Source organism: Dasypus novemcinctus, chromosome 26 (genome assembly GCF_030445035.2).
Source record: "Dasypus novemcinctus isolate mDasNov1 chromosome 26, mDasNov1.1.hap2, whole genome shotgun sequence".
Classification (NCBI taxonomy): Eukaryota; Metazoa; Chordata; class Mammalia; order Cingulata; family Dasypodidae; genus Dasypus; species Dasypus novemcinctus.
This window is the reverse complement of record NC_080698.1, coordinates 19,636,108-19,654,325: the sequence shown is the minus strand read 5'-3', so window position 1 is coordinate 19,654,325 and position 18,218 is coordinate 19,636,108. Positions and strand designations below refer to the sequence as shown.

At 52.9% G+C, this 18,218-nt stretch overlaps 1 protein-coding gene across 7 annotated transcripts in view; it reads left to right on the top strand.

The window, feature by feature from the left end:
- The first annotated feature begins 5,960 nt into the window (after window positions 1–5,960).
- The window catches only part of FAM3D (FAM3 metabolism regulating signaling molecule D), a 37,085-nt gene continuing 24,827 nt past the window's right edge, over window positions 5,961–18,218 (top strand). The window contains exon 1 of one of the 7 annotated variants that reach the window (XM_004477747.5): window positions 5,961–6,228. The gene's annotated coding sequence lies outside the window, so the exon portion shown is untranslated. Of the gene's footprint in view, window positions 6,229–12,462; window positions 12,607–14,760; window positions 14,827–15,939; window positions 16,051–16,091; window positions 16,470–18,218 lie in introns of those variants that run through there. The other 6 variants (XM_058288127.2, XM_058288126.2, XM_023584444.3 and 3 more) reach the window with 6 other exon arrangements.

Genomic DNA, 18,218 nt, shown 5'->3' with positions numbered 1-18,218 from the left:
AAATGGTAAAGCCACTCTGACATCATTTGCCACAGAGCATACCAGGAAATGGATTTATTTTGTTTCTCAATGGACTGACCTGGCCACGCTGGTATCTGTCCCGGAGAAGACATTTGTTAAACATTTGATGGAAGAACAGTTGAATGGATGAATGTCATAAGAGTTGGTCATATCTGAGTCCCAGCCTTTCATTCCCCACGCCAAAGTGTCTGGAAACAACCAGAATGAAGAAACGTCCAGACCCAAACAGGCTCAGTGTCTGCCTGCCCTGGGCTGGCCCCACCTCAGGCTGCCTCTGGTGACGACTCACCAGTCCCCATCCCTGACGGGCCCACCCACTCAGAGCCCAGCCCCTGGGAGGGAGGTGCCCCATCACCCACCCTGTGCCATGGCTCCCTGGACCCCTGCTTCCCCCTCAGTAACTGGAGAAGCCAGACCAGCTGCCCGGAGCTGGGAGAGGTGAGAACTTCCCTGCTGCATGCAAGGACAATAGCAGTGTAAACCACTGTCCATGCGGTGCAGCAGCGCTCCAAAATGTATTCACCAAATGCAATGAATGTGCCACGATGATGAAAGAAGTCGTTGATGTGGGAGGAGTGGGGTAAGAGGGGTGGGGGTATATGGGACCTCATATTTTTTTAATGTAACATTTTTTTAAAAAAAGGAAAAAATAAATACAAATTTTTTTAAAAGCTATGAGGTAGCCATAAAGACCAATGCTTCCTCTCCAAAGCATCAGGCTCCCTGCCCCACCCAAACCTTCCCCAAAGCCTAGAAAAACAGCTGCAAAGCAGGAGAACAGGCCACCTCCAGTTGGACTTCCAAGAACTAATCTGCCTTGTTAAACCTGTGCCCACACCCAGAGATGTCATGTCCTGGGAGTGGGGCAAATGCCCCGCTTAAAAGCAGGCAGGTAGGGAAGCAGCAGGATGTCTTCAAAATGAACTTTATTATAATGGTTCTAAAGTGATACGTGTTCACTGTAGAAAACGTACAGGGAAAAAGAAGAGTAGGGCCAAGAAGAAAATTAAAATCACCACAGTCTCACCTCCAAGAGACAACCGCTGTTGGCACTTGCTGTATTTCTTACAGGCGTCCATCTATGTGTGTGTGCATATGTGTTGTTTAATTTGAATCATTCATGGAATGCTATTTAGAAAGCCATGACTCTGTGGGAAGAAAAGGGGGTGCCAACCCTCTTTCCTCAGCATCACTAAGCACCCTCCTCCATCCTCATTTTGTGGCAGCCCAGGAAAGAAGAGGGAAACTCCAGAATTATGACTGTTACTGAAGTTCTCATCATCTTGACAAGCAAAAGCCTGTAATGAGATTTAATTCAATTTAGAACAATAAAGAAATGTGGCATTCCTTATACCCATGGTGTGGGGTAAATTCATACCTACCGAATAGATGTGTGGCTGGCTAACTGGCTGCTAGGGTAGCAGGCAAAAAAGAGAGAGAGAAAAAAGAGTAAGAACAAGAGAGACATACTGATATGTACTGTGCATGCATAGAAAATTCTAGAAGGATATTTAGAAATTGTAAAAAGTGGCTCCTTCTTGGAGAGTGGGTAACATTGGGCATTCATTTAATACAGTTCTGCACTGTTCTGAATATTTTACCATTAACAAGTATTTTTAAAATTCTTAAAACCTTTGAAGTGATTTTCCCAAAGGAAAGACCCCGCCCCACCTCCCACCTCAGCAGGGGCCCCCGCTGTGGACCATTTGGCCAGACGACCAGTGAACCAGGCTCCGCGCCCCCGCTGCCCCACCAGCCCTGCCGTGGATGGAAAGGCTTCCATTCTTGCTGTTTATTGTTGCTTGCTGCTATTGTTCCAAGGAACAGCAGCGGCACTAAAAGAAATGAATGGAGGGATAAATTATTAATGCTTGCAAAAGAAATTTCCAACTCTATTAGTATTCCATTGTTAAATGTGGCCCATACCAAGACACAGGTTTTATTACTAAGCAGATCAGAGCACAAGGCACACACAGCCACATTGGATTTGGTCAATTAATGAGGGCGAGGAAAACTGTAAATTGTGGGTAGTTTATTGGTGTTGCTCCTTGGCATAGCAATACTAATGTGCTTTTCTCCCCTGGCTTCAGAGAGCACCTGGCTTCCTTTTATTATCAAGGCCGGCGGCTGCTGTGAAAGCTGCTGCAGGTTTGATACTGAAAGGAGTGCGAGGCAGTCCCTGCACAGGCCCTGGTGCAGTTGTCTCAAAGCCTGGAACTGGAAAATTGGAGTGGTGGACATGCATTTCATTGACAAGCCAATTCCTGGCCTCTGGGCACACAGAGGGTCAAATACAGCCCTGCACAAACATGTCTGTGGGCCCCTGTGCACACCTGCATGCACACACAGGCACTCAGACACACACACTCATGGAGAGCCACACGCCCAGACCCGCAGCCGCTCTCTGCGGTTTTGTCTCAGAAGTACCAGGGGTGGGTTCTGGTCCTCTGGACTTGTCCCTTTGAAAGGATCGTTCTAATTCAGAAGCGACCCCAGCTCATGGGAAATAATCCTCAGGTTGGCTTGTCTGCCTGTTGGAGCGGTCCTCGCTGATGCCTGAGGCAATCGGAGAAGAGCTGGGAGGGCAGGTCCCTCTTCAACTTCCAGCTGTGTCACCATGGGCAAATTACTCAACCTCTCTGTGCCTCAGTTTCCTCATTTGTAAGGGCTTGCCCTGGAGGGTTGCTGTGAGGATGAATTAAGGTTACACGTGTACCTTGTTTAACAGGGTCCCTGGCCTGTGGAAGTGCTCCATAAGGGCTGAAACTGTTCCTGCTACTCCTGCTCCCAGATTCTTCTCTCTCCCAAGCATTTAGGAAGACACACACACACACACACACACACACACACACAGACCTCGAGGGGAGGTGCTCAAAACCCTCACCTTCCACCTGGACGGCTCTTTCTCCGTGGTTTTCTGAGCACCTTGATATCCATTTTCTTCTTGGAGCCTCATAAAACCCTGAAGTGAAGCGACACAGTCACAAGGTGTGCCCGCAAAGGGCCCCCGCAGTGCTTTTATCATCACGCACACACACGCACACACATGCAAGTGGAAACGACCTAAGTACCAAGCAGTCAAGAAGAGTAAGTGAAGGTGGTGCTGTGTGGCGGTCATTAAAAAATCACATTTACAAGTTTTTAATGCTGTGGGGACAGGCCTCGGCCCAAACGATAAGTACAAGGACAAGGACACAAACCCTGGCTGCGCAGGAAGCGTCCACGACACGAGCCCGGGGAAGGAAACAGGCCAAAGCATTAGCGGGCATGCCAGGGGAGCTTGCGCTTGCCTGATTTCTTTTTCCTTTAAGCTGTTAGGTGTTTTCCAAAATTTCCATGATGGGATGGTATTATTTTTATAACTGAATAAGGAAAATAAGTGCTGTGTTAGTGACTCCCCTGGGTGCATATAGCAACAGAAGGGACGGTGACCCTCTCCAGCTCCTCCTCACTGCCGGGTCAGCCTCAGGCACCAAACCCACCCCAGGGCGGCGAGGAGTCCACCTTCAGGCACCAAGAGGCCTCCTGCTCAACCCTGTCTCCTGACCCCGCTTTCAGAGTTGGCACCTCCCTGGCCCCATTCTCTGGGAAGGCGAAGTCCAGGGATGGAGCCTGACCTACACGAAGCGATAGTAATCACCGTCAGGACTTACTGGGCATCTAGTATGGACCACAACCACCCTGGGACACAGGGCTTGGCCCATTTCATAGAGCGGGAAACTGAGGCTCAAAAGGGGAGGGCCAAGGCCCCCCGGCATGCACAGAAGCTGGCCCCAAATGCCCAGCCCCTGCCGGTTCCTCTCGGCGCCAACGCTGGCAAGAACGTCCCTCCGAGGCCTGGTCAGCCTGACCATCATGGAGGTGTTGCCAGTGGAAGGAAGAGACGGCTGAGCAGTCCGTGGGGTGATTTCCTGATGCTAATTGATTTCGCCGAGACCTGAAGCCCTGGGAGAAACGATCCCATTCCTCCTGTCCTCCCACCGTTGCCCTGGGAGAGGCCTGGGAGGGAAGGCGCACAGGGTGGGCCCCACAGCGCCGGCCCCAGACAGTGCTGCCCGGTGAGAGACAAGATGGAGTCAGCGCGCTTCAGTCGGTCAGCAAGCCTGAGGCACCGCTCCAGGGCACTGCTCCGGGAAGGGCCCTGCCCTAGAGGGATGTGCAAGACAGGTGACAAGCAAGAAAATACGCAGGCAGCTGGAGACTCGGGAAAGGAAAGCAGCCCTGCGACTCCCGGACTTCAGCCCAGGAAGAAAGGCCGCCTACAGAGCTGTACGGTAATAAACGCGTGTTGTTTCAAGCCACCACACCTGCAGTAACCGTCACAGCGGCAGTGGACACCTGGTGCGGCGCCTCAGAGATCCGCTCCCGGGAGAGGCCTGCCCCGACCGCCCGCAGAAGGGCGTCCTCCTGATTTCCTTCTCACAGGTTCCTCAGTAGCACTTAGCACCATTCTGAATTACTGAAGTGTTCACGTGAGAGGGGATGCAGGAGGCCTCCCTGAGGAGGCAGCTTTGCGGGTCAGGCCTGAGGAGAGGGAGCAGGCCGCAGGCCGCAGGGCCAGGCCTCAGAGCAGGTCAGAAAGCAGGAAAGCTCGGCCCAGCGTCCCCCAGGGCGCCCTCACCTGCGGGCCCAGTCACCAGGCGCTGCCCCTCAGCAGGGGCTGCCTCCGCCCGGCCCTCCCCGTCCTGCCCCTGGCACTCATTTCAAGGCGCCTCCAGTCCTTCCGGAAAGCAGCCAGGACGGAAGTCTCGCCGTAGAGCAGGGCCCCGTCGGCATCGGGCAGGCCCCAGGAGCCTGTGTGTGAGGAACCAGGGGCCTCCTGGGAAAAAGCTGGGGAAGGACTCGGGCCTGAGGGTCAGGAGCAGTGGCCAAGCCTGGGGGAGCAGGGGGGATACTGAGCCCCCTCTAAGTGCAGCTGGGGTCTTAGGGAGAGCAAGGCGGGAGGTAAGCCCTGCAGTCGTCACCGTCACCGTCTCACTAAAATTCTACCACAGACTGGGGCCCAAGAAGCCCTGCTGTGGGACTCCTTCAACATCCCTGACTCAAGAGACAGAGGCCGGGGGGCCCCCACTCGGCCTGTCCAAGCATCACCTGAGCTCACCCCCCATAGGGACACTCCTGGCACAGCCCTGGGCACTGTCAAAGGTCCTCTCTTCCCCTCCTTCCCTCTCTCTCTCTCTCCATCCCTCCCTCCCTTTCTCCCTCTCTCTCTCCCCCTCCCTCCCTCTCCGCTTCCAAGCTCTCCCTCTTCTTTCTGTCTTTTCCCCCTCTACCTCTCCTCTCCCTCTTCCCTCTTTCTCCCTCTAATTTAACCTCTAATTCAAAGTGTCCAACCCGAATCCAGGCTCCACCAAACCACTCCCCCCACTCCGCCCCTGCGGTTTCTTCACCCTCGGTGGAGGGGTCTCTTTTTCTCCATCCAGACTCAATCATCTTGGGTCCCCTGTGACACCCCCATTTCCTTTGCCGCCTCCTTCCTCCACCCAGCCTGCCCGCGGGGCTTGCCCCAGGCTCACTGTCCTCCCCGGCAGCCCTCAGTCGCCCTACCTAGCCCAGGGCCTCGGTGCTCCCCTGGCCTGCCTGGAAAGGTGGGCAGCTTAGCACTGGCTTGCGTTGTTGTGGTGGGTTTGTTTGTTTTTTCAGGAGGTACCCAGGATTGAACGTGGGACATCATACATGGGAGGCAGGCGCTCAGCCACTGAGCTCCACCTGCTGCCCCGTCAGTTTGTTTTAAAGCAGCCATTGCAGCGTTTCATTCCTGATTAAGAACCTTCCCTGTGGCAGCCATGGCAGCTCTGTGGGGAAGACAGAGCTCCTCTCCCCCTTCCTGAGCTCGGGGCTCCAGGTGGCTTTGCAGCCAGGCCAAGACTGGAGACCCATTTCCTCCCAAGAGAGCACTTAGATTAAACTTCCTCCTTCCTGGTGAGATTGCCTAACAGGGCAGGGAAAGTTTGCTCCAGCCGCTTGGAAGGAGGGCAGAGGCTGGGCACGGCCCGGAGCAGCTGGCCCGTTCATGTGCCCCTAAGCTGCCCTGGCCCTCCCGCTGGGCCACCTGCTCCTGGAGGAGGGTCTCCTGGGAAGCTCCAAGCACTCTGAGAACCAGGAGCCTGGTCCGGAGAAGCGGGGTGCCTGGTTCGGGGACCCCAGGCACCAGCCGGATCATCTCGCCATCCCCATGAGGCAGGAGCGGGAGTCTTGAGCCCTCAGGTAGGTTTTCATCAGAATGAAAGGGCTAGACCTCTGGGTCCAGATTATTGAGAGAAAGGAAAATGGAGGTGGGAAGAGTGGACAATAAGAAGTGAAAGACCCTGAACAAGAAGGAGGAAGCCTGAGCAGGAAGTAAGGAAAGGAAAGGAAGAAGGAAACCGCATAATCAAAGAGGTTTCTGAGATCATCTGTGGGGCCAAGTCTGATCAATTAACAGTGGAATGTGATGAGAAGGATTCTGAGGCTGGGTCCAGGCTCGGTGCAAAGGCATACCGTGACTGATCAGTTATGCCTGCCATGGACACACGAAGGAGGGCTGGGGTACTCAAGCTGGGGATTTGCCCACCCACACTTCAGTTTCCTCTTGCACCACAGAGGCCCCTTAACGTTCATTCATTCTTTCACTCATCTATTCATCCAACAAACACATTCTGAGCATCAACTATGAGCTACACGAATATTTTAAAAATGAATAAAGAAGGAAGGAATGTTGTTCTTTGACCCCAGTTCTCTGAAAACAATGATCTGGAAATATACAACAAAGGCATGTGGTTTTGAGTGGCCTCTCAAGCTGTGTAACGTTAGGCTAGTCCCTTACCTTCACTAAGCCTCAATTTCCTCATTTGTAAAATAGGAATGATAGTCCGGATGTTCCCTTTGGGTCCCTGTAGTCCTCACTGTCTGGGCATCTATGATAATAATTGCAAAAACACATAAAATCGCCCCTATTATGTGCCAGGCTCTGTGCTACGTGCTTTATATGTATTAACTTGTTTAATCTTCGTACCACATCTAAAGTGATAGTAGTCCCTCCTTGCAGATGGGCAAACTAAGGCATCAAGAGGTTAAATAACTTTCCACCGCAGTCTGGCTGCAAGGTGTGTGCTCCCGACCACTCTGCTACCCTGCCCCTAGGAGACAGTTGATTCTAAGTTCATGGCTGGAAGTGGGGGGACCGGGTACAGGAGATTCATTCAATGATGATTCATTCAATGAGCATTAACTGGACACTGCCTGGGTGTCTGGTAAACAGGGACACAATGATTAACAAGACAGAGAAACAAACAGATACGGTTCGAGGTCCTAGGCAGAAGGTAAACAACAGCACACATGGATGATGGTTTTTAGAATCATTTCGACACGTGCCATGAAGGAGATAGCTGGGAATCAGGGCACACTTCTCTGAGGAGACCAGAATTGCCAAGAAATGCTGGGGAGGAGAGGAGTGCAGGGGAGGGAAGAATGTGGTCCCTGGAGAATCCAAGAGAAGAAGGGAGTGTGGGGAGAAGAGGGGGGCTCTGGAAGGGGGAGGAAGGGGTGGGGCTGGGCAGTGGAGGTATTTGCCTTTGCCCAGTTTTGCCCCCATCTGTCTGTCTGTCAGTCTGCTACTGCCCATCTGGAGGTTTAGGGACTTCTGCCTCATGATCAGCATGTACATACCTGTTTCTGAGCCAACTTTTTCACACACAGGCCCCATTGCTCACCTAGTAATTCCTTTCTGTTTGGAATTTGGGAGCTTCCAGAGCTGAGAGGGCCAGACTTACTCATGGACACTTGGCTGGGGTGGGAGATGCTCGAAGCCATGGATTTCCTCTGTGTCCTGGGCTGTGGGAGCTGCCCTGCCATGGACGAGAGCAGCGCGTCTACCACGGCAGGCCCAGCACAGCTTCAGGTGGGCAGTGGTGGCCGGACCCAGCCTCAGAATCCTTCTCATCAGGCCTTGGACCCTGAGGAGGGGCAGACCCCCGTGTGGCGGGCACCAACCCCCTGCTGTCAGAGGCTCTGGGAAGCAGAGATAGGGACACCAAGGTCCGCCCCTGCAGGATGTGGGATGACGAAGATGTAGAGGTCCTGGGAGAAGACGGCCTTTGGCGTTTAGGTCCCAGCTCTCAGCCTTTTATGGGCCATGTGATCTTGGGCAAGTATCCTCACCTGACATCTCAGAAAAATGGGGACATTAATATCTTCCTTGGGGACTGGCTGATGTGATTTTGAAAAAGAATAAATGCATAAAGCACCAACCATGATGCCTAGCACCGGGAAGGTGCCAAATACAGGATGGCATAAGCACCTGCTGGGCCTGGTGCTGGGCACTGAGAAGTGACAGGACACTGGCTTGGCCAGCTCACATCCCATCAGATGGGCTATGGGGCACCGTCAGAACAATGTGTACGAAACAAACAGCAATCATACTAATGGACGAGGGTCGACGACGTGTCTAACTGGTGTTAAGTACTTTACATGGACTTTCTTTTAATAACAGTTTTGCATGGTAGGTCTTCTCATCCCCATTTTACAGATGAAGACCTGAGGCCTAGGTAGGTGAGATAAGTTGCTGAAGGTTGCAGGTTAGAGAGAGGCTCTGTGCCCAGTAAGCCAGCTCTAGGGTACATGCTCTTGACCACGGCACTCGACTGCCCCACCCCATCCCCAGCTGAGGAAAGAGCACAGGCCACAGCAGGAAGACCTCACAAAGGAGTGAGGATTCCAGAAAGTACAGATTTCCCTAGAGAGACGTGAAGGCAGCCCTGGTGGAAGAAACCACATGGGCTGAAGCATGGAGATAGGAGATGGGAGTCAACCAACGAGGTGAGAGGCTGGGACCCAGCCATGATGGGTCTGGGGCATCATGCCAAGAGCTTGGATCTTCCTGCTGACATGACTGTTGTGTGTTGGAGGGAGAGTCTTCCCATGAAAATGTCAGGAATGATGGGGCACGGTAGCTTCTGATAGAGAAGCCATCAGGAGGCCTTGCTAAAGACACAGAGAAAAAGCCAAGTGTTGAGGGCTGAGATGGCCAAATCTCAGGAGGGAAGGGAAAGGGTGGAACTTAATTTGAGTCTTTCTCACAGGTGTAACTGAGATTTGAAGTGGGAAATCCATGTGTACCAAGTAGAACTCCTCTAGTTGCAAGTGACAGACACCAACTCAAACCAGCCCAACCTATAAAGGGCCTGTGTTGGCTTTCGTAAAGGAAAAGTCCAGAGATAACTGACCTCAGACAAGGCTGGATCTAGGGGCTCAAAAGACGTCACCAGAACTCTGTCGCTGGGATCCTTTCCTTCCCCCATGTTGCTTTATTTTCAGGTAGGCTGTCCTCAGCACAGAAGGCATCTCCTCTACTAAGCTGTCTCAACACAGCAACCCCAGCAGAAAGGCAGTGCCTCTTTCCTGGCAAGTTCATCAGAAGCCCTGAAGGGCTCTGATCTCCTCACCTTGGCCCACCTGCCCGTCTCTGACCCCATATTCTTTGGGCACAATCATTGGCTGGGCCTGGGCCATGTTGCCAGCCCTAAAGTCAGGGAGCAGGGTCAGCCCTACCCAAATGCATGGGGTGGGGGGGTTGATTCCCAAAGGTAAATCAGGGTGGACACCAGAAGTAGGGGGAATAGACGCTGAAGACATGACCAAAGCAAGAGATGCCCACCACACTCTGGCTCTATACCTCTCTACTTCATTAAATGATAGTTACTAAAGTAAATCAGATGACAATAGTACACAGGTCATTCTACTTGTGTGACCTTGGGCAAGTCACTTAACCTTTCTAAGCCTCAGTTTCCTTGTCTGTAAAATCTAGAATCTGCCTCACAAGATTATAGGGAAGATTAAATGGAAGGGTTCAGGGCTCAAAACTGGAAGAAATATATATATATAATATACATACATTATTGTATCAATACCTGTTGGTATCATTACTGTGAATATTATTAAATTATTTCTCCCTCAGTAAGATCTCTTACACCTCCCATGTAAGACATCTCCTCATGCCTTCCCACATCCCATTGACTTCATTGTGGAGGCCACCATCTTGGTTAACCAAAACTGCCAAAACCCAGCTGCCGCTGATGGAAAGGAATAGGTTTCCATGGGATGTGAGGTGAATTTCTTCAAGCTGGACCTACTCAAGTGATTCAGACAGGCCAGCAGTGGGTCTGCCGTGGCTCAGGGAATGAGCCCAGGTCCTCCAGGCAGCCCAATTACTCCTCTTTTTGATCCATAGGCAGGCCCTCAGCAAAGAGAATTCCTGGTGGTTCAAACTGACCTCTTGGGCTAAAGCACCCAAAGATGCCCAGGATGCTGAAATGATCCCATCCCCTTGGACAGTGGAGGCATGGGAATGGTTCCAAGTGTTTGGTCAGACAGCTTATTCCTTTGTCAGGCCATTCTGTCAGCAGGGCCTGGAGAAGCCCATGCTCCACTCAGACACACCCCCTTTTCTCATCCTGATGGAATTTCTACCTACTGGGGAGGGAGGGCAGAGAGCACAGGGGGCATCCCCAAGGGAGAGGGAAAGGGGGAGCTGCTTAATCAATACCAGTCCCTTACTGAGCTCTTCCCAGGTACAGCACAGCACCGGGTGCTGCACTTCGGGTGCGTTCTCACGTTTGATCTTCATTGACTTGGTTTGATGGCCATGCACAGACAAGAAAACCACGGCTGAGAGACACAGTCCCATGGCAGAACCCACAGGCACCCAGAGGCCCCACTCTTGACCACCAGGTTTCACAGTCCCTCAGTGCCCAGGCCAGAGGAGGCCTCTGCCCGCCTGGAGATGTGAATATGATTAGAGCTGCCATTCACTGAGGGGCTCCTGGGAGCCAGGCACCGAACAAGGCACTTTCTGGGAATCATCTAGTCAGGAGAACTGAGGGAAGGGTCGCCGGTGAAACCCGGGTGAGGTCAGAGGACAGGGAGCTGACCTATTCAAAGCAAGCAGGGGGCTCATGGGTCAACCCCTGAGGTGGGGCCAGCTGGGGGAGGCAGAATCTTAGAAATTCTTTCTTATCCCACAGAAGCTTTCCTTCTCCATCACCTTGGCTGAGTCAAAGCCAGACAGGCTGAAAGTCAGCCCAGGGGGCATTCAGGGCTCTTGTCCACCAGGGACAAATGGGGCTACATCTAGAGCACGGGTCAGCAAACTATGGCCCACAAACCAAATTCAACCCACCACCTATTTTTGTAAATAAAGTTTTATGGGAACATAGCCATGTTCACTCATCTACACAAAGTCTAAGGCTACTTTGGGGCTGGAACAGCAGAGCTGAACAGTCATGACAGAGAACATGTGGCCCAAAAGCCTAAAGTATTTATGACGTGACCCTTTACGGAAAAAGGTTTTGTCTTCCCTTGATCTAGAGGAATAAAGCAAAGTGGTTAGGAATGCAGGCTCCGGAGGCAGACTGCCTGGGTTCAGAGCCTCTGACTCATCCCAGCTGTGTGACCTCCTGTCCCTCAGTTTCCCCATTTTCTTCACTGAGTTGTTGTAGGATTAAATTACTTAAAACAAGGAAGAGTCTCAGAGAGGGCCCAACGTGTGGAAGGTGCTGCGTGTCTGTTTCTCTCTGGGAAAAGCCCCAGGAACTCAGGAAGTACAAACCCTCAGGGCAGTTTCTCTGCTTGCCATTTCCTGCTCTGCAGCTCTGCAGGGCCCAGGAATTCTCCCCTTGGCCAGAGCTGGAGAAAACGTTAGAACTAATAAATAAAATTAAAACAGGGCCTAATGGAAATAATGGGCTTATTTCCTTCCGAATGTCATTGGAACAAATTGTTTGAGCCACCAGTCTGATCGTTGATGGATTTATTTGCTGTTTTTCTCCTCATATGGGTGACGTGATCAATGATTGCCTCTCAATACCCGGGGTTTAGAAGGAGGACCATTTAGAGGGTGAGAGGTGGCCTCTGGCTACTTTGACGACCTCGCTCGGCCTGGGCCATGATGGGCAGCGTTCACGACAGCTCTGGGGGAGGAAGGGACACTCAGGACCAGGAGCAACCAGGACTGGGCAGCCCGACTCAAGTGTGTGTGTGTGTGTGTGTGTGTGTGTATGTATGCACACACTACGTATCCGCTTGTGTGAGCAAACGTGGGCACCGCTCCCACGTGTCCGTCAATACATCTCCCCCTCTCTGTCTTTCAGTGTCTCTCTTTCCCTTTCTGTTTACATCTCTCTCCCTCACTGTTGCCTCTCCGAGTTGCTCTCCCTCAGACCATGTCATTTCCTCCCGAGAATTCCTGTTCCCCCTTCACGCACCCGTGCGCACACACGCAGAATGAATCCCGACTCATGCAGTGCTGCTGGAGGAGATGGGTGGAGCAGAAGGAAGCCCACGGAAGAACAGACAGTGCCTCCTGCCTTTGGCAATGACCCTCAGGCCACAGAACTGCCAGGAATGGAGAGGAAAGGAGCCTGAGCTAGAATTTCCAAAGGAGGCTAATTAGATTCTAAAGTCTGAGCAGAGGAGAGATGCGCATTGTTGGGCATGGAGCAAAGAGGAAGAAGTCGTTCAGTTGGAGAGAGAAGCTCCTGGATTTTTGCCAGGTGGGAAGACCTGGACCTGGGAAGAAGAGAACGAGAACACAACACACACACCCCACGGGTGAGAGGGAGTCAGGAGGGTGGTGCTCTGGGAACTGCTGTGGAAGACGGGGAGGCCCAGGAACGGGAAGGACTGAGGGGAGAGGACCGACCAATTTTATACTGTCTCGAGTCGGTTCCCCCAGAGGTAGGCCAGAAAAAACAAAATAGGAAAAGTAGTTTAATTGTGAGGTGACACCAGGTAGCAATCGTAGGGGACAGAGGAAGTGAGACGGGAGAGGAAGGAAGCTAATAAATGGTTACCTTAAAAGGTTACTGTGGGCCGCTGAGGCTCAACCCCACTGGGGAACTGTGGGAGCAGACACACCTCCTGCCTGACCCAACAGACATGAGGAAGTTAGGGTATGAGCCTGCAAACCTCCCTCACGGTCACCGTGGCCAAGGGCTGGCCCTGGGGCTGTAACCATCTGGCTCTCCCAGCCTGACCCCAGGTGGGTCATGAGAAATCTCTTGGGTGGGATGTCACAGGTTCTTGCAGTAGAACACTAGGGCATGCCCTAGAATGGTGAGTATCTGCTATTTTCTTCTTCACACACCTCTAGGGTAGGAGGAAGAATTGATTGTTTAGGGCAACAGTGCTATATGGAAAAGATTTCTGAAGCTAAATTTGGATGAGAAAAAGTGTCATGATCGATTGTTGATGTCTGCTATGGGCACAGGAGAAGTAGGAGTCAGTGTGTATGCTACATGTTTGCCATTTCTTTGGCAATGAATATCTAAATGGGTTTTTTCCTGCTTTGGAGGAGTCCCAGGCAATTAGGGATGTGCTTTTGGGGAAGAAGGAAAACTGATGGCCAGTAGGTGCTAGAAAAGGTGAAGAACTAAAGCTAATAAAAGTATGGCCAGATCTTTCTCCCAGAAAAGCAAGTGCTGGTGCTAACTGCAACTTGATTTCTTTAGGCTCCATGTCTGGTCCCAAGTTCACACCTCCTTAGAAATGACCTGATAAACATACAGCAAGGTTTAACCCCCAGCTAATTCCATGACAAGGAAGATGCTGAGCAGAGCTCAGTTTACCTTTTACCTGTGACTTGGGGCTGATTCAGCCATGACTGTTGGCTGAGCCTGGATCTCTATGATGGGCTATGAAACAGCGCCTAAGTTCTGTCTTTCCAATGTCAAACCAAAAACTGCACTGGACAGTGTTAAACAGCTGCCAATGACCATTCAGGGTCTGTTGAAGCAGAGGAGAGAGAGTAGATCTCAACTCCCCAAAACAAAGGACAGCAAGCTTTTTAAGGGCTGTGAGCAGGTTGGAGAAAAAAACACTGGAAGATAGTAAGGGGGGTTAATCACTGGGATGGGTGAGAGATTTACTGAGGCTGCAGTTAGGAGACTTGGCTCAGAATGCTTTCCTTGGTGATTAATTAGGCCATTTGGAATGAAAGGGCCAGTAGGGAGGAAGGCGACGAGGAACCACCCAGCCAGAAAGCCTTCCCAGCTCCTGGGTGGCCTGGGTGAGAGGGAGGGGACGGGGAGGCCCGGGGCACGTTTGATAATTAGAATGAAGTCTGAGCTTGGTTTTTTTCCCCTTTTTCCGACCTGCAGTCTGGGCTGGTTTTCTCTGCAGTCCCACAGCTGCAGACCAGTTTCAGGGTCGTCAGGATGGGGGCGGGGGCCAGGAACGGCACACAAGGGGCGAGGCTGGCAGCTTGGTCAAGAAAGAGAAAAGCCGTCCTGGTCCCCAACAACCAAGGGGCTGTTCGGGTATGAGCCTGAAGGACGAGGGAGAGTTAATGAAGGGGACAAGGCAGGGAAGAGCAGACCGAATGGAGGGAACAGCATGCGCAGAGCTGAAGGAGAGAGCCGGGTACATTCCAGGAAGTTCTGGAGGCCACAGCAGAATGTGAAGGATCTGCGTGTGATGAGGCTGGCAAATCAGTCCCACGTCAAGGGTCAAACAGTGCAAGGCCTTAGAAGCCCATAAAACCTTAAACTTTGTCCCGTGAGCAACAGGGAATGATGGGCCAGGTTAAAGCAGGAGAAAGGCCCACTTATTTCCCCACCAGGTGCTCTCCCCCACCGTCCCAACCTGAAGGGGTGACGCTGTCCCCTCCCATCTCAGCTCTGAGACAGGCCGGGGCTGAGTCTGTTCCGAAGGCTCCAGGAAACAGGAAGAAGCTGACGTCCCCGCCCCGTATGGCCACTAAGAAACGGCCCAGGCGCGCAGGTGGAGGACACTGTGACGGCGTTTGGCCTCCGCAGGAAAACAAACATCCGTGTAAGAACCCTGCCAGGGCCGCGCAGGACGGGAGCGGGGCGCCCCGGCGGGCAGCAGGGAGGGCGCGCTGAGCCGCCCCTCCAGCCAGCGGGCCGCCGCCCCACACCCTTCCCGGGACAGGCAGCCAGTGCCACCCTCATTGTACAAAGGAGGAAACTGAGGCCCTGGAAGGTAGAGCAACTCGCCCCAAAAACACAGCTAGTAAGTGGCAAACGCAGGTCGGTCCGATCCCAAAGTTCACCCTCTTTCCCCAGCACGGCAGGCTGCTCACGGCCTCATTCTCTCAAGACCGAGACCACAGGCACCTGCCCCAGCGGTTCAGCCCCTTGGGTTTGCTCCTCCTGGCAGGACAAGTCTACAAGTGGCTGAAAGGGGGGCTGAAACGGGGGTCCAAGCAGCCCCAAGCAGCCTCCAGCCTCCTAAGGCTTCTAGCTGAGCACCCCCAAGAAGAAAACAGCGGCTCTCTCCCCCAGTCTCCACAGAGCCGTGCCTGGAAAAACTGTGATTGGTCTTGTGTGGGTCACATGCCCAGTCCTGAGCCAATCACAAGGAATCCCAGTGCTGAGTGGCCAGCCCCTTCATGATAGGGGTGGGGGGCTGTGACCGACGCGCGCCCCCCCAACTCCGCATCCATGACTTGGAGGCTCAGGGAAGGCTTCCCAGAGGAAGTGACTTCTATTGTGAGACCTGAAAGATGAGGAGTGTTCCAGGCAAAGAGACAGGGGAACGATGTTCAAACCAAGGGACTAGCGTCAGGACACTCCAGAGCATGCCTCGCTCTAGACTAGCCCCTGTACCTATTGCACAGCCCGCCCTCCCAGAGACACTCAGAGAAAGCTTCAGGAATGAAATCCGTAATTGGCTGTGTGGCCTGAGACAGGTTACTTGCCCTCTCTGAACTTCAGCTGTCTTCTCTATCTGGTGCTTTAATCCTCTCCACAAGAATCCAATTCATTCAATCTCTAAATATTTATCAAGCCCTTCATCAAGTGAACTTTGTACTAAGCATATCTGTGGCTTATACTCAGGGCTGGACCTGGAGTCAGAGATGAGAAGGGGTTGAGAGGGCAGGGCAGGACAGTGGGAGAGCCCAGAGACAGCTGGGAAGTCCACGCTGTCCAGCCCTCCCTCCTCCCTCACCCGCTGAGACAGTATACTAAGCCCTGGGGCCACCTTATCTGCATTGGACCCGCCCAGATGCCGGAAGGCAGCACCTTTCTCCAGGTACCTTTGTCCTCTGACTTGATAACCTGAATAACAGGTTGTGACAAGGCCCAGGAGGAACAAGGAGGAAAGAAATGGTTCCTTTCAGTCTGGGCGGCTGCAGAGGACTCTCGCCACACCCTCTCTACCTGCCCCCTGCCTGGGCTCACCCCGCTCCTTCCCTTCTCTGCATCCCACCCACCTCCTCTGGGAGTCGTCCTGGGCTCCAGCTCCAGAACACACACAGTGAGCTGGTTGGGGACGCAGGGGACCAGGAAGCCGTGCAGGTGCTGAGTAGCTGGCTGGGGTCCCAGAGAAGAGGGGCCATCAGGCGGGGAGACCCCCCTGGTCCCAGGCAGCACTGGCCCCTGCTCCCACCCTCCCCACCCAGCCCCACTCTCCACATGGGCACGCCGGCCCAAGGCTAGCCCCCTGCCCAGGTATGTGCCCCCCTGTCCCTCGCTGTGCCTCCCTCTCTTCTGTCTCCCACCGTCACTGTCTCCTGGGTAGCTGAAGGTCAGGCGTATTTGTCCTCAGTCTCTTTCTCCTCCTTTGTCCTCTCTCCCCCCTCCCCCCCTCTGTCTGTTCTTCCTGTGTCTGTCTGTACTTCTGCCCTCACCTGCTGCCCTTCTTGTCCCCGGCTCGCTCTGTTCCTTCGCTGCCTCGCACCAGCCCGTGCTCCCTTGCTGTGAAGAGCTCTGCCTGTCCGTTCGTCTGCCCATGCCTGCCTGTCTGACCCTGTCTCCATCCTTCTGCCTCTTGGACTGTGGCTCACATCCCCAGTGCATTCAAGATCATAATATACTTATGTATCTGGGAAAAAAACCCAAAAGTTGGCAATTAAAATTTCAGGAAGTTGGAATTCTACAAAATCTCTGTGGGTGGAGCTGGGCAACGGCTGTTTTCTAACCAGGAAGGCCCCAAAGAGGTAGAGCCAGGGCTGGAGGGAGAAGTTTTACAATTTTAGAATGTGAAGGAGATAGGGTTTTGTTGTGACTATTGATGTTGTTTAAATATTATTATTATTACATATAATAATCCAGCCCAACTACCTCAATGCACAGGGGAGGCCTAAGGAGGCAAAAGGACTTGGCCAGGGTCAAAAAGAGTGTTGGGGACAGTGCCCGGCCATCAGTCCAGGCCCCCATCTAGGGTCCGGGCCCTCTGGTGTTGGGTTTTGGGTCCATGTCAGATGGTGTGGATTCTTAGGAGAAAGACAACTCTGGGATGGATAAAGTCATTCCAATCAAAGAAGGCCAAATTCTTCCAGAGAAGAGGAGGCGGGCCCTTGGCCTGGCCATGGGAGGTCCAAGACCCAGGACAATTACCTCCTGCCCTGTCCTCCTGTTCCCTAAGTCTCCAGAATGGTTTTCAAAGTTGCCAAGTCACCTCATAACTGCCCAGCCCCTGGAGGACTGGGTGGCCCTGGGAACAGTGGGGAGGAGGATAACCCACCCCTCCCGGGACTCGAGAATGGAGGCAAAAGTATTGGCCATGGCAAATGTTGGGGGTTTGGCAGCAAGAGACCTGCACCCAAATGCTGGCTCTGACCCTTGCAAGCTGAGTAGCTCTGGTAGGCCTGGCCTTAACCATGGTTGAGCCTTAGCGTGCTCACCACTAAAGCGGGCAGAGGGCGTAAGGATTAAAGGAGATGATGCATCAACAGCACCAGGCCCAAACTCGCTTGTAATATGCCAGTTCCCATTATTCGGGCAGCACAGACAGCCTTGATCTGCTGCTCCCTGGTGGTTTCCCTGTGGCTAGCACAAAGTAGGAACACAATCGTCTCCTGGTCGACTGGGTGGAGGGATGGAAGGACAGATGGAGGAATGGATGGATGGGTGGATGGGTGGATGGATGGATGGATGGATGGATGGATGGATGGATGGATGGACGTATGGGTGAACAAATGGGTGCACAGATGAGTGAATAAATCAAATCCACAAAGAGCCAGTAGCTGCCAATTGCGCGTTCCTTTGCTTTCCAATCTCTGCATTCAACTCAGACATGTTGAATTGAACGTGAACCTTCAGGGGCAGGAGTGAAGGGGGATGAGGCAGAGGGTGAAGGAGGAGAATTGCTTCCCTGTCTCATAAGGAGGGTGGTAAGGAGCCAAACTGAAAGGATTGTGATCTCCTGAAGAGGTACCTGTCCTTAACCTTTAGTCTTGGTCATCCTCAGACTCCAGA